This window comes from Daphnia magna, linkage group LG9 (assembly GCF_020631705.1).
Source record: "Daphnia magna isolate NIES linkage group LG9, ASM2063170v1.1, whole genome shotgun sequence".
NCBI classification, from domain to species: domain Eukaryota; kingdom Metazoa; phylum Arthropoda; class Branchiopoda; order Diplostraca; family Daphniidae; genus Daphnia; species Daphnia magna.
Window position 1 is genome coordinate 7,898,515 of NC_059190.1, and position 12,556 is coordinate 7,911,070.

At 38.6% G+C, this 12,556-nt stretch overlaps 1 long non-coding RNA gene and 3 pseudogenes across 1 annotated transcript; all 4 read right to left on the reverse strand.

The window, feature by feature from the left end:
• Window positions 1-2,410: 2,410 nt before the first annotated feature.
• Window positions 2,411-3,503, reverse strand: LOC123475767 (annotated as a pseudogene).
• Window positions 3,504-4,117: 614 nt separating this feature from the next.
• On the reverse strand, window positions 4,118-4,768 carry LOC123475768. Its single transcript, XR_006651075.1, has 3 exons — window positions 4,741-4,768; window positions 4,476-4,678; window positions 4,118-4,414 (listed from the first exon to the last, which is right to left on the reverse strand). It is a non-coding gene; the product is annotated as an uncharacterized LOC123475768 (long non-coding RNA).
• A 197-nt stretch (window positions 4,769-4,965) lies between these two features.
• Window positions 4,966-5,450, reverse strand: LOC123475666 (annotated as a pseudogene).
• A 62-nt stretch (window positions 5,451-5,512) lies between these two features.
• On the reverse strand, window positions 5,513-11,390 carry LOC116931314 (annotated as a pseudogene).
• Window positions 11,391-12,556: the final 1,166 nt, after the last annotated feature.

A 12,556-nucleotide genomic window follows, 5' to 3' on the forward strand; every position in this document is an offset into this window, starting at 1 on the left:
TACATATTTAAATGTAAATGTTAATAGTTGCCATATGTCATGACAATGGGGAATCATGGTATTCTTGTAAAAGTTGCTTTCTCAGTGAAAGTGGAACAACCACTTGACACTGTTCAAAGTTTCTTCTTTTCACTGACGTAGGTTCGTAGTGTTTACATAAAAGACCATTTTCAACAAAGAAATAATCTATTTCACTGACCCAAGAAGGCATCGGGCCATCTTCTTTTTTCCAATGTTCATTTTGTTCCAAAAACGTAACGATTGCTTCGCACAGAGAGTCTTTCTGCTGTTCTTGACACATTACGTTGTTGTCAGCAGGAATGGCAGCTATTAGATTCATCGGTATTCTTTAATGAAAATCAGCATTCTCGTGTACTCGACCTGGTCGGTACTGAACACTGAACTTCATATTAGATAAAAAAATCGCCCAACTACCTAGTCGCCCTGTTTCGTCTTTAAAAGTCTGTAACCATTGAAGAGGCCTGTGATCGCTTACAATAACAAAAGGTTGATCTTGTAAGTAATGTCGGAAAGGTTTTACCCCAAACACTACTGCTGCGGCCTCTTTTTCTATTGTCGAATACTTGATTTCCCCTTTATTAAGATGTCTGCTTGCATAGGCTATAGGTTGGTCCTTTCCGTCTTTGATCTGAGAGAGGACAGCGTTTCTTTTACTGTACCAGGTATTTTGTAATTCACAAGGGTTTCAATTTTAGCAGGGTCTGGTTTTATTTCTTCAGCCGTGATTACGTGTCCAAGATAGGAAACGGATTGCGCTAAAAATTCACATTTTGACAATTTCATTTTTAGGTGTGCGTTTTCTAAGAGGAAAAAAACAGTCTTCAAATTGGTAAAATGCCCTTCAATTATTCTTGAAAAAATTATTATGTCGTCAAGATAAACGAAACAAATCTTTCCAATAACTCTTCGTAAAACTGAATTCATCAGTCTTTGAAACGTTCTCGGGGCGTTGGTTAAACCAAACGCCAAACGATTCCATTCGTACAAATTGTCATCGACTATGAAGGCTGTTTTTTCTTTGGATTCCTCCTCGAGCTCAATTTGCCAATATCCGGAGGCAAGATCTAATGTGGAAAAATACCACTGTCCCACCAGTAAATCTAAAACGTCGTCAATACGAGGTAAAGGGAAAGAATCTTTTTTTTTTGTAATTGCATTTAATTTTCTAAAATCTACACACAAACGGACATCCCCTGTTTTCTTACTTACTTATACTATCGGGGCTGCCCACGGGGACATTGAATAACGAATTATTTTATTTTGCATCAGTTCCTCGATGATATTTTTAGCTATCTCTTTTTGTTTTGGAGACGTGCGATATGCCCTTTGACGAATAGAACCTTGTCCTTGTGTGTCAATGACATGTTTTACTAAAGTAGTATGGGTTAACTCAATTGTTTTAAAAGCAAAACTGTTATGATTATTTATTATTAATCTACGCAATTTCTCCTTGTTTTCCTCATCTATGTCTGGAAGAGCCAACTTAACGGCTGCTGTGTTTATTGGATCTGAAGCTACGCTAATTGAAGCCATTGTTTCAACAGGCTTTCTTGAAGGTCTGGAAGTACGAAGGGTTCCTAACACTGTAAGGCGAGGTAGAAATATGGTTTTATCTGTTCCATTAACAGCCACCACACGGAGCGAACGATTTGGTGTCGTAGAGATGTAGGGTTCCAGGCTAAGCCCGGACGGAATATTACAGCATCTAACAAAATGACAAGTATTGAAAGGGTTGAAAGGGTGAGTTTACTCTTCTCTAGTCTCTAGGAGACTAATGGAATTTAGAGAAATTCTCAAAGATTTGCTAATCACAAAAAGATTTTCTGTTTCCTGGAAGTGATCAATTTCCTGAACTCGGTAGATGGACTGTTGTTTTCCGTTATAGATAAACTGATGTTTCCAAAGTGCATCGTGCCCTAGAACGCAATCTTCAACCATTCCATTTACGACGATGAATTTCTGCCTAAGTGCTCTGCGTGGCGTTTCTTCTGCCACAAAAAAGTTAACGGTGATTGTGCCTTCCGTGACGAGGCGCCTGCCATTTATGCTGAAAACATCCATATCTACCTCTTTAGTGAAATTAATTAATTCCTTTCCATCTTTAAGCTTATGAAAAAATGTGCTACTAATAACGCTTCTCTCGGCTCCAGGGTTGGACGCGGTAGTAAAAAAATTTACCGCTACCCGGTAGCTGTAACCGCAAGATTTCAATTTTCTACCGCGGTACGTTACTACCGCGGTAGTCTGACAGCCTACCGCGGTTGCGGTGGTCGTTTGCGGTAGCGCGGATAGCTAAGACAAAATAAAATCACAAGCATTTAGGTTTCATTTAGTTTGCCTTATTGTCTTGTATTTCAGATTGAAAGAATTACTGAATTAGTTTATGAATCAATGAACTTGTTTACTTTTAATAATAACATGCGTTCAAAGTTTTTGTCTGACAAACGACCCCTTAGTGGGGTAAAAATCCTTCCTGCAACGCTGAATAAGCGCTCGACAGAGGCCGAGGAAGGAAATGCAGCATTGTACTTGATAAATATGGCCTTAATGGTTGGGTATTTGTTCAGGCTGCTTATCTTTGTAGACTGGTCGGCAAGGAACAAATCAACCTCGTTGGATTCCGCTGGTACTGTGTTTGTCAAAATTGATTTGAAGAAATCTTTCTTGGTCTTCTTTCTCTGCGGGCTGTAGTCCGAATCCTCGCTTTGAATACCATCGGCCGCTGAATAAGACTGCTTCCTAGTAAAATGAAAATTAAAGCAAGAAGTTAACAAACACAGCACTACATCATGGAATTAGTGTAACTGTATAGATACCTATTTTCCAAGTCAACTTGGTCGTTCTTGAAGGATCGAAAGACGTCTACAATACCTTGGACTTTAGCATCACGTCCTCGCCTTCCGGCATCCATTTTGCCTTGAAGAGAGGATGTACCATGGCGGCGATGTGCAACTCTGCGTCAGCCAAACTTTCAGCAAATCTTCGCTTTACTGATTCGATCATTGTGTTTAGGAGAGGTTTGCAGTGCTTGATGCCGCCTTTCTCCTTCAGGTTTTCCATCTTATTGAGAAGGATGGTAAGCGTAGGAAGTAAATAACCGATAGAGATGTTGACGTCTGCTTGAAGAACATTCAATGCTTCTGATATAGGCTCCATCACTTTGACGTATTCACGAATGAATTCCTCTTCGGCTGGGCGGAAATACGCAATCCCGAATTGTTCAAAAAGTGCTTTAAGTTCGGTCCTTTTCTTTGTGACGAAGTATTTGGCTCGTTGCATGGCATTGAAATAAGAATTCCAACGAGTTTCATTATGAATGATAAAGAGCATCCCAAGGCTCTCTATGATCGTGTCAGAAGCCTTAGAGCTTCGATTTTGCTTATTCCAGATAGCAGTCAGTTTCTTATCGGTTGCCTCCATTAGGTTCTTGAGAGCCGGTTCTAGATCCTTATAGATGTCACACTTGCAAATCAGGTTTAATGTGTGGCATGCACACGACGATGAGGTGGTAGGATGTAAATGTTGGTTGCGTCAATACCACTATTTAGGATTGCCGTTAAGGAAATTGGATTCATGTCAGCATCAGTATTTTCTTGAATTTCGGATTCACTCTCTTGCTCCGTTGCAGATTCTCCTTGATCCTCCTTTTCCTTATCATGGTCATGATCAGATAACGAATCGATCTCATCATCGGTCTCTTCAAAATCGAAAGCTCATCTTCTAGAAGAGCGGCGATGTTGTCTTCTCCGGTCACCTTGAAATTAAAAAAAGAATTCAGTACCGACATTGTAAGAAACTGATTGCTAGTCTAGTACCATCCTGTTTGACCTGACATTTACTGGCTGCAGAGTCGTCCTAGAGGTGGACGCGTTCAAAACGTCCAATGAAGCTGCCCTTAGAGGCGCATTTTGATTTTGAGTCGAAGTGGATCTCTCGATGGTGGAGTGGAGAGACGAGGATCCATAGAGACGAAATGCTTTCACAAAATTGCTTCCGTTGTCCGTCACCGTTGCCGTCAATTTGTGAAGGATGTCGTATTCTTCGTACACACCTTCTAGGAGCTTGGCAATAATTTCAAATCACACTTTCCTATGACGCGTCTTACGGCAAGGCATACGGAACGCCTTTTCAGGTTTGGAGCGATCCAGTGGGCAGTGATGCCGATGAACGCCCGCCGCCTAGAAGTCCATCCATCGGCAGTTGTACAAATCCACAATGCGCCTCGCAACTGGTTCATAAGAGCAGCTCTCTTCTTTATATACATACTGGCGATCTGCTTTCGGTAGAATGCACGGTTCCTGACTTTAAGACGAGGTTGCAATTTACGGGTGTAAGTCCGGAAGGCTTCTGTCTCTGTGTGATAGACTGGTAGAACCGCGTCACAAAGGTATTCCTGTAAAAGGATAATAGATGAAGTTTACCAACAATCTTTCTCTTATGCCAGTAACAATTACCGGAATGAATTCATCCAGGTTTTTCTGTGTGACAAGTTTTGGTACCCTTGAAAAGACAAGACCTGCTGCACGGAGGCTGGCTTACGATCTGTCTCGATCTTTTTATCCGAATGGTCCCTAAGAGGTTGGACGCCCATCAACTTAGTAGCATCAATTTCTTTACAAAGTGTGTTAAACTTTTCCAGCTGTTCCTTATGAACCGTCTAAAGACCAAAAAGGCATAAAATCGACCATCTTCAACAAGTTGTCTACCAGTACGTCATACTTTGATGTGAGCCCGCAAGTTTCCTCTAGGTTGTTTATCGCCGATAGAGTCTTTCCCATTCTGGGACAATCTTCCTTGACAAGCGTACGGGCTTCTTTTTGCCGAGGGCTCAATAAACTTGAAGAAGGATGGTGGGTAGGAAAGCCTTTTGATGTCATCAGATTCTACAAAACCCATAATAAGTAATCTACAGAAACATGACTAGATTTATTCTTTATATACCTTTCAAGATTGGACACTAGTAGCATCTTCAGGTTCCTTGTGTCCTCTCGATCTCTGCTGGGACTTGAGAAGATGTTGCTGTCATCACGAGAAGTGTCCAACTCATTAAGGCCCATACCTCAGTATCTAAAATAAAAAGATGAATAATAGGATATGAAAGATTAGGTTTGGGAGTATTACCTGAATGAACTGTTTGCCCACGCTGAACAGATTGAGTGCTGGTAGAAGCTGGTACTGAAGCTTCCTTCGCAGTGGCAGGTTCTGCGACAGCAACATCATCAATTTGTGCTGCATCAGGTGGATTAACTTGTTGTGAATGAAAAATTTTTTCAAATACAGTTACATAGGTAAGTCAGAACTTGCAACTACTAAACTACCTGATTGATGTAACAAAACACTATTTTCATTCTGACAGGTGCACTGCGTTTACCTCGTTTGTTTTGCTGGGATCGATTCCCTCGACTAAAATAAAGTTTGGATGCTTGCATTACACTCAATAATAATAAAATTGACAAGTTTGACTTCCCCATGATGATAAAGACTAAATCTGTTAAATCAAACGTTTTTCAGTAACTTTATTGAGAATTACAAACTTTATAGATGAACATCAAGCGTTAGGGGCTGAGGAAATGGCGTGCTGCCATCTATTTTTAATGAAATATAGTTATTTTCTGGCTGATAGATGGCGTTTATCTACCGCTACCGTGCGGTAGTATCATGACATGCGGTAGTGCGGTAATTGTGAAAATTTTAGCATATCGCGGTAAAGATGGCGGTACTACCGCTACCGCGCGGTAGTACCGCGGTAGATTTTAACCGCGGTGGTCCAACCCTGCTCGGCTCCAGAGTCAAACAGTGCCAAACAGCGCAATATGGTGTCGGGGCTTTTTCTTAGTTCCAACGGGGGGGCAACGCTTACATCGGTAGTTTTTAGTTTCCCCTTTCTTCAAACGAAATGAGTTTTTTCCATTTCCGTAATAACCCTTTGGAGGAGTGGGTTTCAAATTTTTTATATGGGGGCAAAAGTTTGCTCGGTCTCCAATTTCTTTACAACGAAAACATTTATCATTAGCTTGACTCGCCCTTGCTTTACAGTTGCTTATTGAGTGATAGCCCCCAATCGTTGTGAAAATCACAAAAATATAAATCCCCTGTTTAATTGATTGGAGGGTTTGACTGTGGTGAGCGCTGTGAAAAACTCACGTTTCTTCTGGTAGATAATTACCTTTGCATTTTCTCCATGTTTTCTTCTAAATGTTTTTGGTGAGTGTTTGATTCCACCTGGGTACTAAGGCGATCTAAAGCCTCCTTTACTTTAGTCAATTCTTTATTAGGTTCGACTTATTTGGCCTGAAAAGCATTTAGTTTGGATCTGACTTGGGTTTCTTCTACTGCCATGGCCGTAATTTCAGCTTTTTCTATGAGTTTTTCAAAAGTTTCGAATTCTTTATACTTTAGTCTGGTCTGGACGTCGAAAGACAGCCCTTCCAGAAATCTGCCTATCATGATTTGTTCTCTGGAAAAACTGTTGCTTTATCTATCGTGGATTTTATAGGATACGCTAAGTGGAAGGCCTCGCGTATACCATTCGCATAACGTCTCATATTCTCTTCGGGTTCCCGTTGCATATTATGAAATTCAACGCTTTGTTTAGATCTGGTCTCTGTAGAGTGGAAAAGTTTAATTAAACGCTCTTTTACTCTGTCGTAAATTTGCGCGCTAATTGGATTTTCAAGTTTAAAGTTATCAAAGTCATCAGCCGCTTCACCCTACAATTTGGAGCGTAGTAGGATAATTTTTCTTGACTCCTCAAAATCGCCTAAAATAAGTACTGATTCTAGATAAGCAAGCCAGTCTTCAAAGCGACCGGAGCGATCACGGTCTACGTAAATTCCGACGTTACTAAATAACGTCATTGCTTGGCTTTGTTGTAACTTTTTATTTTTATCGATGGCGTTAGAAATAAATTTTGTGTAAAGTTTGTGTTTCCTATACTGTTTACTTTTGACGGACACATTACTAAGGGATTCATTTTAGGAATTGAGCTGGTCACTGAGTACTTTGGAGTTGTTCCGTTATTACTTTGCTTATTGAACATGCTTGGAATTTTTACACTTTGTCCACTTAACGCAAGTGGTTGTGAATGTAAAGGGGTTGAGGTAAGATATGAAGGCTGAGAGCTAGTTGTAAAAACAGGCTGTCCATTATGCTTCGTTTTCTGAGAGGAATTAATGCAACGTTTAGTATTCGTTAGAACGTGTTGCACAATACAATCAGCTGCTTTGGAAGCCTCCTCATAATCCATTCCGGATTCCATCAAACGGCTCAATTCTTTTACGTATATTTTAATGGACATGTCTTGGTTTGTTTCTTCTGACGGTTTGTTTTGCATGAATTTGTTTGACTGGTCAACGATCGACGCTGGAGTAAAGGAGACTTTCAGACTTTGTAGTCCTTGATACGGTAAATAGTTACACGGAGTGGACCCTAACTGTGATTGAGGAGTTTGAGTATTCATACTTGACTGTGAATGATTAACCACCGGACAAGTGATTGTTGTGGTACTAGGGGTCGCTTTAGGACAAGCTAAAGGAATCGGATCACCTTGCGTGTGGATTTCCGCTCTTAAAATTTTGATGGGTACGCTGTTTTTAGAAGTTTCCTCCTCAGTTTCGAGTGTTACTAAAGATTGGGGCACTAAGCCTGATTCTGAACTACTTTGTTGTTCTCCCGAGTGCACTGATTCATACTCGGAATCAGTACTTTCGTAGTATGTATTTAGACCACAGTGCTTAAAGAGTTCAATTGGTGTCAAAATTGTGGGCTCGGTTAAGAGTAATGCTCTTAAGGCTGTTCCTACTTCGTTGTTTGCTAACTCTATTTTTTTTTCACTTCGAAGTAAATACTGCAATTCAAAAATAAGATCGTCAACAGGAATTTCCGTTATTCTCGTATTTTCGTATTGCTGATAAAACCATGCCCGATCTTGGTTCTCTTCATTTATTAGTTCTAAGTTTTGGAAATCTATAGAGATATCTTCTGTGTTTTCTACCCTATCTGTTTATTTTTTCCAGATCTGTAATTGCCCGAGCCTGTTCTAGAAGTTGATTATATGATAGCAATTCTCTTGTCTCTTCGCCTATCAGGGGTTTGACTACGGTTTCGTCTTGTGACAATACTTGCATATTAAATACTTCGTTCCACTGATCATCATTTCTCAATTCTTTAATTTCATTGGAATCAAGAAGAACAATATCGGATTGATGGGGGCTATCACTATCTAGTTCGACACCGAGATTTTCATTATTTATCAAAATTGACGTCGAACCGCCTCCTGATCTTAAAGGAGTGAACCTTTCACGTACTGATCGAACAAATCTTTGTATTAGTGGCCCTTTTCTTACAGATCTTCTTTCGAAAGTGGTTTCTAAACCACTATTCTCATTTGCACTCATCTTTTATAACGAACTAATTTCTAACAAAGCATGTTCTTTTATAACTATGAAAAGTTATAAAAAATTTCAACCAAATAGGAAGCCAACAAACGAAGAGAAGGCAATAAGTAACACTTATTACCATAAAAATTTAAAATAAACAATAAAACAAAAAAGACACGCAATTCACCTTAACACGAAAGCCGAGTTCGACTCAGCTACCACCAAATGTAATCTATTAATATTTTAACTTACTTTTGTATTGTCATTTCTTGAAAATTATATTTGCAGTAGCACCAAAAATTGGGGAAGAACTCTTTAGTAGCAAAATAGTGAAAGGTGTCTCTCGCTATTTTCTATAGAACAAAAAGTTTTTATACGGGGTTCGTGAAGGTCGAAGTACAAGAAAATCAAATTGAAACGTTTGAAGGGTAAATCAGTCTGTAACACGTCTAAGAAGTCTATAATTCTACTCGTAAACAGAATCAAATATACTTGTATTCAATGTGAATACACTGTGATACCATTAGTTTTTTCTTCTCTGTGTACACAGGATTAAATATAAAAGTTTTCAATGTTAATTCACTGTGATATGATAAGTTTGGACTTCTACATGTAAACAGAATCAAATTTACTTGTATTCAATGTGAATACACTGTGATACCATGAGTTTACACTTCTATATGTAAACAGAATCAAATATCCCTGTTTTCAAGGTGAATGCACTGTGATATAATGACTATACTTAAACATGTAAATAAAATCAAATATACTAGTATTCAATGTGAATACACTGTGAAACCATGAGTTTTTACTTCTATGTGTAAACAGGATCAAATATACCAGTTTTTAATGCAAATACACTGTGATATTATGAGTTTATACTTCTACATGTAATCAGAATCAAATTTACTTGTATTAAATGTGAATATACTGCTATACCATGAGTTTACACTTCTATATGTAAACAGGATCAAATATACTAGTATGCAGTGTGAATACACTGTGATACCCTGAGTTTTTACTTGTATATATAAACAGAATCAAATATGCCTGTTTTCCATGTGAATGCACTTTGATATTATGAGTTTATACTTCTTTATCTAAACAGGATCTAATATACCTGTTCTCAATGTGAATACACTGTGATACCATGAGTTTTTACTTCTTTATGTAAACAGGATCAAATTCACCTGTTTTTAATGTGAATACACTGTGAAATTATGAGTTTATATTTCTACATGTAAACAGAATCAAATCTACTAGTATTCAATGTGAATACACTGTGATCAGCGACCCAAACCTCTGAAAAATATCTGTTTCTCTGACCCTTCTGTTTCAGATACTTTGAAAACCGAAATGTCTGTTTTTGATTTCGGTTCTCACCTTAACACAAAGAGAATTGGCCGCTTCTTTTCGGATATCGTGGTTGGTATGGAGGTATATAAGGCAAGATCGTTCCGATGAAGCCGTTTCTTACTCGAAATCGAACGTAAAATACAAACAACTGAAGCCCTCTGATTTCAAATTGACTTTCGAATCGAACATGTATTGATAGATTATTTTTCAAATTTCTCATTGCATCGAATCAAAAGAATGTCCTCTAATATTGAAGGAGTCAAATTATTCCGATAAGCAGAAAGAAAAAACTTGAGGCTAGAGAAACATCTTTCTACACTGACTTGAGTAACAGGTACCCCATGAACAATTTCGGCTAGAATAAATAATTCTGTCATGTCAGTTCGTGCATTATACCACCACTCCAGTAAATTTTCAGTCGAATTTATTCGCGGATGACCCTCAAAGTTTTCAAGAAGGTGGTCGATTCGTTAGTTTTCAATGGTGAATGCCGGAGAAACCATAAAATTTTCACGTTCCCGCATGGCTGATTCAAACTTATCAAGAGGCCCAATGAAAGACTCAGCGTGTCCGTGTGGGAAAGAGTTATTGTTAGAGTTTCTGTCTAACCTCATTTGATGGACAGCTTGCCTCAGATTGACCAAATAAGCTTTTGCTTTTACCCTCTCATCAGTAGACAGAATTACCTAACAAGCAAAACATGTTAATCTTAGTTATACAAAGCGAAGCTATTTAATTTTACAATTAACCTTAAATCTAGGATCTAGATATATTGCTGATCGGAAAATATCATTATCCATCAACACATTTTCCCGTGTTTGAAGGGCCACGGAAAAAGCTTTCGCAAATACTGTGTCGATTTCTTCTACGTCCATTTTACACGACGTCCACAATTTGTAAAAATCTCCTATGGTCAGCTGTTGCATTTGCAACCTGACTGATGCTTTTCGGGCCGGCTCGAGAACGGAGCATATCTCCTGAATGCCAATCCATTGAATCTCACTGATCTTTAAATCTGCATGAGAATTTTCTATTTCAGTAATGAAGTCCCGAAGCTCAAGAAGACGAGCTAGCATCGCAAGTGTCGAGTTCCACCTGTCGTTATCAAATAATTGTTTAAAAAAGGGACATACGATGGTTATTTATATCACACCTGGTTTTCCCATCAAGTATTGGTTTTTTCAATTTACTACGCCAAATCGAAACCATAAACACCTGATTTTTCAAAGCTTTCATCGCCGCATGGGTTTTCCAATTAATCTGTCAACAGATTTCAATTTAAGCACGTCCAGCACTGCGAGTTGTAATGTGTGCGCTGCACACCGAAATCCGCGCACAGCATCGCGAATGCTTTCCGAGAGTTCGTTAATAACAAGTTCTTTTTCTTCTTCGTCATTATTTATGTTCAGTTCGTCAAAATCAATGTCTTTTTCTTCTTCGTCTCCATCCAAGAAAAGTTGCACAGATTTAATCATGTTGCTGTTGTTATCAGTTGTAAGGGAATATATCTGATTGGCAGAAATCCCGTAACTGAAGATGCATTCCAGAATCAATTCTTTTATATGTTCTCCTATATGTCTCCAATACACTTCTATCATTCCAAGGATTTTAAAACTATTTTACCTTTTTCAGCATATTGGATGTTTATTCCAAGTATAGAACGATCAAGAAGTGTGCAACAGTCAAATTTCACACATAAGAGTTTCCCAGCTACAGTACCCACGCCAGGTATTGGATCACCTTGGTCCAAAAAAGGCGTTTTAAACCGCGCGAGATAGGCCTAACGGTGTCTCGCGCGGGAATTTTTTAAAATACTAAGATTGCTCGTACGAGGTTATTTTTTTATCAGAAAGATAAAGAACTAGTCTTTATCTTTCTGATTTTTAATTTATAGAAAGTATAGTTGTTATATTGGGAAAAGGATCATTTTGAAATATTGGATCACCCCGAAATGTGCTGCATTCGTTGTCCCTACCCGCGACTATGCCGCTGGGTATAGGAGAGGGTGGAGGGGTGAGAAAGCGACCCCCTAAATTTAACGACAATTTCTTCTTTAAGTGCCACTAGAGGCGCTTGATTAGTGTTTTTTTGCCACTACCACAAGCAGACTATTCTTGGCTGTTTTTGTTTTTTTCGATTCGTTTTCAAAAAATAAATATCTCTACTATCTATCTCAGAAAAAATATCAGCATGAAAGGCCCTAATATGACTTTCTAAATTAGTAGCATGTTTCCCTTTCAAAACGCGCTTGCATTCCCCTATTTTGCACCTACTTGTATTTCCAGTTGCATCGTAATCGAAGTAATTGTGACAAGGGTTTTCGTTATTCCTCCCCATGCTTACACGACACGAAAAAAGAAACACGAATAACGGTGAAAACTTGGACGACACACACACACACGAACAAGGTGACGCAATATAGACCTATCCTTTAAAAAAAGCTGATAGTATTGTATGAAACAGAAAAAAGGGGTAAGAAACGCCCCTCTTTCGGTGGTCTATTTGCAAATTTTTCGATTTTCTGTTTGGGTTTTTCTTTGTGGCCAAAACAAGAGAGCGGGTTAAAATACCGGTATTTTTCTGTTGTTTTTTCATCGTTTCGAACCGCTGACTGTGATACCATGAGTTTACACTTCTATGTGTAAACAGCATTAAATATACCAGTTTTTAATGTTAATACCCTGCGATATTATGAGTAATACTTCTACATGTCAACAGAATAAAATATACTTGTATTCAATGTGAATACACTGTTATACCATGCGTTTTAACTTCTATATGTAAACAGGATCAAATATACT